We start from the raw sequence: 5201 nt of genomic DNA, 5'->3' as shown, positions 1-5201 counted from the left end.
CCTAATATTGATTTTCTATCCATCTTCTTCTTCTTTGTTTTTCTTGGTCGATTTTCCTAAAATTGGTTTTCTATTCTTCTTCTTCTTCTTCCTTTTTCTGAGTTCGATCTTCCAAAAATTGATTTCTATTCATCTTCTTCTTCTTTGTTTTTCTGGGTTCAATTTTCCTAAAATCGATTTTTCGCAAATCAGAAACCCTAGATCTGTGTTTGAGTCCCTCGATGTCGGCCATGAATGTTTTCCCATTACACCTTGTGTTATTTGAGAGTAACGATGAGGTTGAAAAGGGGTTAATCTTAGCCCTAATTGACGCACTTGAGAAAGGGTAGTCATGGCCTGAGCTCCTTTACAGTTCCGGCAATGGCTTTGACATAATGCTCTAACTGAGTCTTCCCATGCGAAATAAAATTGCTTGCCGACATTTGTTGGTAGATTTCTGAACCCCTAACCTCTCTGTTATTTAAGTTTTTCTAAATATATTTTAATTCTTATACTTAGAAGCATGTTTTAGTGGCGGATGAATGATTCATGTTGTATACCAACATACGTTGCTGGTGAGCTGGATAATTGTTGCTGGATTATTATTATGAATGATGAGCATGTGTACTATTAATGTGCCTAATAAAACCTATTTGAGCGTACATGGCGTGTGCTATAGATATCATAATGTGTTGAGTCCCTCGGCCATAAATAGTTACACTAGGATAATCCATATGATGAAGGGACTCACTTTCATCGTACAACTTCTCACTGTGATTTGCTCTGGTTTGTCCGTTGAGGTAACACCGTTTGAGAAGTTTTTGGATGAAAAAAACCCCCTGATGGATTCATGAAATTTTTGCTTTATTTTGAGGAAATTTGCGGTTTTTGTTGATTAATGTTGTTGAAATTTACGTTTTCTGTTGATGAATGTTGATGAATGAAGTGAGGTTTTTGTTGATGAATTTCGGTTTTTGTTGAGGAATGATGATGAATTTTGCAAATTTTTGAATTAACTTTACTCGTAACATATACGAAGTAGTACATGTCATGCATATAAATTACTCTAAGGAAAAAAGTTACCCTGGGTGGGGGGGGGGGGTTTAGAGTAACTATGACCCCTATTTTGAGGGGAAAGTATTACCCTTATACAACATTACCTTCAATCCAGGCACTTAAAAAATGTCAGAATTTTTATTCATTAACTTTTCCTCCCCAGCATTCCAGCCATCCCCTTAAAGTTTATTATTTAATGTTTCAATTGGTGTATAATTTCTTCTTCATTTGTCACTTGTATTACTAAGTTCCCTTGACTCTTTTAATTATACATCATTGAATTTTCTATTTATTACTATCCTACATGATAAGCACGAGTCCAAGTGATTCATTACACTCTTCACTTGCAATTGTTGGTTGTAATATGGTGATTATTAAGCTGCTGAAATCGAAACGTATACGAGTTGTTGAATTTTCAAGTACAAGTAATGTCGTTTATTATGCTTCTCCTGTACATAGAATCTTACAAAATCCTCACTTGATTGTCACCACCTTTTCATTGTAGTTTTGCTTTTTTGCTTGCTTCAAAATTACTCAATTCTTGAACTTGTTCTCTTTAATTTTCACTTTCTTGTTTGCATCATTTTGTATAACTGAATAATTGATTCATAACAATACATGTACACCAGGGTGTTACACACACACACACACACACACACAACCACATAGGGCTTGATCATACACCCAGATGAAATAGTAGATGCACTAAACTTTAAGTAAACGAGAGCTGATAAATAAATTATCCTTATTGGACATCATACAAGTAGAGCTCGTATTCTACTTCTTCAATAGCTATACATGTACCGCCATTGTATAAGCTTTTGAATGCTCCCTGTGTACAATATAAGAACTAGGTGTATACATCTTCAAGCTAATACTTCTAACTTTATCTAGCACATAAGAAGTACAAGTATATGTTAGATTGGTATAACTAAAGTGTTCACCTTAGCATTTGCTTCACCATTTCTCTTAAGATTTTATGCATTTAGCCGGGATGAGATAGATGGGTATGTTAAGGGTGCTGCTAACTACATGGTGAAGGATGATTTCTCGATAACACCTTCCTCAACCATCTCGAGCAGCAACCTTGAGCACCAGCAGAGCACCCCAAACAGCCAACAACAGCAGAATAGTAAGAAACGTAGCAAGAAACAAACCAGAAGTGCTAAACCCAAGTTGAAGCAACCAGAAAAGAGAGCAGAAGCAGTAGCTAAGATCAGGGGCACAGACAGACAGTAGACAAAGAACCCAACAACATAAGTAGAACAACAACCAACAAACGAACAACAGCACCAACAGAAGCTTGCAATAGCAGGAACCAACAGCGGCCTGTACACCATAGAAACACCCTGACCAGCATCCAGCAGTAGACACCGAGAAGAAGAGGCAGAAAGCAGAACACAACAAGCACCAACAGGGACAGACACAACTGAAGCAACCACACACATAACCAGCAGCCTTCCTAGCAACCATTGCTGTTCTTCAGAGAAGCCAAGAACAGGCCTTAAGAACCCAAGAGCCTGAGAACCGGCAAGGTTACAGCAACAATTGCACCTTGTACTTTATTTTATTTTTAGTTTTTTGGACGAAAATTGAAATGTTAAAGTCTTTTTATAATGAAATTATGTAACTTTATATATATATATATATATATATATATTAGTGTTTATATATCAATTTAAGTGAAAAAAATGCAAACAAAATTTGTTTTTTTTTTTGGGGCATTAAGGGAACCGGTTTTGAAAAGAAACCGGTGCCAATTGTTTTTTTATATTTTTTGGGGCATTAAGGGCACCAGTTTTGAACCAAACTGGTGCCAATTGTTAGTATGACCAAAAAAAAAAAATAGCGGCAATTGATTTTTAGCACTGGTTAACTGCTGCCAAAAAAAATAATTGGCACCGGTTTTTGAAGCGGTGCGAATGTTTTTTTTTTTTTTGGCATCCCTCAAATCTAAATTGGTTCAGAATTGGTGCGTAAGGGGGGTTTTGAACCGGTGCGCATTTCATATTTTCTATTAGTGTTACCTACTCCCTCCGTCATGTTGACACTTGTCATTTGACTTTTGCATAGCTTATTTAATTAAATTTGGAATTAAATTAGTTGCTTATTTTCACATTTTACCAACTGTCTCACATTGAAAGATGATGGGAATTCTTGGGGACATTTACCTATAAATACCCATCATTGGGTATTGGAAAATTCACTTGAGTTGGTGAACTCTAAGGGATCTCCAAAAGCGAGAAAACCTTTGTTCGTAAGCTCTAAGTTACTTTTGGTCTAGCCCCGACTAAGCATCGGGGTAGGGACCGGTTACAGTTCGATTGCGAGGGTATGAGCCGTTGGAGGTTCTCGCACTTGCGGAACTTTAATCTTTCAAGTCCAAGCTCAACGGTTGAGCGAAGCACGCTACAAGGGTGAGCATTCTTTCTCTTCTCTCGCTTTTCTTATGTTTATGTTTATTTTGCATGCTTTTATTTATGTGGTAATTATTATGCATGCGATCCGGTTATCGGGTTTTGTTTCCGCGCGATGTCGGACATCGCAAAACCTAACAGCGGTATAAGAGCCTCTTGCATTTAATTTTTACAACTAAAAAATTAATTAAGGTGATTTAAAATGGATTTAAATATCTGGTTTAGTATGCTAATTATATTAGGAGCTCGTTTTTAATAGGATTAAAATCGTATTTATGCTAATTTTGGATTACGAACTCCGATTTTGACTTAAAAATAGTGAATTTTGGGTGGAATCGACAATATAAATTGGACTTTATCCACTTTATTTTTAAAAGTTGTCTTCTAAAGGCCAAAATCCACCCAAAAATTGGTTTTTGGAGGGGTTTTTCGTTTTTGACGAAAAATTTTAAATTTTAAACCTTGATTAATCATGACATGCAATTGTTGGATTATGTGTTTGATTATACCATTAATCTTCTGCAATTTTAACCCTCATTGAGCATGTTTATGAAGTCATATTTGGTGCTTGATTTGTTAGCTCTTATTTTCACATAAACTTGCAATTTCACATTTTTGCAAATTAATTGCTTCGAGTGTGAATGTTTATGGTGAAAATGTATTTTTGAACCCCTAATATATTAAAGATTCAATTTTTAATTGTTTATTTTAATGGATCTTAGCTTTCTAAAATCCACAATGAACAAATTTTTGGTTTTGATCATTTTTGAGTTGATTAAAATCTTAAAAGGTTCATACTTGTGCTTGAAATAAAATTATTGTTCTTCATATTGAAAGATTACAATATTCAAATGTGCACAAGTGAGTGTTGGATAAATTTTATTCATTAGGTGAATGATAATTTATTCAACTATTTTGTCAAATGTCATTATTAATTCATGTTGGTTAAATTAATTGAGAGAATATCCCTCAATTTTTGTAGCATAAAGTTAAGCGAAAAATAATATTAAGAATGGTTCTTGAAATAATTTTGGTTGGACTTATTTTATTTTCATTTTGCTCTTTGTTGGTTCTAAAATCAAATTAGAATTAATTTATTATGTCACACAAAATCGGAATAAATTTCGAGGCACAAGCACGTAAATCGAGGCACAAGCCCCGAGCACAACCCTCGGCTAGCTGGGCTTCTTGCGCAACCCACATGTGGTTGCCAAAGGAGTGCACCGTGCTTGGTGCGCAAGAGTGTGCGAGCAGCACCACTAGGTGCGTAGATGGCTTGCGTGTGGTGCGGAAGTGCCGCTGCTAGGCGGCGCGCAACTCGCACAGCAGCAAGGCCTGCGCGGCCAGCATGAGTGTGCGTGCAAGAACGGTGCTAGGGCCAGCGTAACGCAGGAATGCGACGCTGTCAGCCACTAGCACGTGACTTGACGCTGCCGTGCCTGTGCGGCGCAGCACCCACGCATGGTAGCCAAGGCTTAGTGTCTAGCAAGCCCAGCCTCGTGGCTTGGGTGCTAGGCACTAGGCCGCAAAGGGCTATTAATTTTGCAATTTTGCGGTTTTTCGTCTTATTAAAACAAGGCTAGACGTCGGTTTTTCCCGGCATTTGCAAAAATTTTTTGACAAAATTTTGGTTAACTGGCTTAATTAATTTAAAATGGATAAATTTTAATTAAGTTGGATGTGGAATTTAGTGGGAGCTTCATTAATCGCTTGAGCTCTTATTATTACGTTAATTCACATAATCGAATA

This window comes from Chenopodium quinoa, unplaced genomic scaffold (genome assembly GCF_001683475.1).
Source record: "Chenopodium quinoa cultivar QQ74 unplaced genomic scaffold, ASM168347v1, whole genome shotgun sequence".
In the NCBI taxonomy this organism is placed as follows: Eukaryota; Viridiplantae; Streptophyta; class Magnoliopsida; order Caryophyllales; family Amaranthaceae; genus Chenopodium; species Chenopodium quinoa.
Note: the sequence above shows the minus strand (reverse complement) of the source record.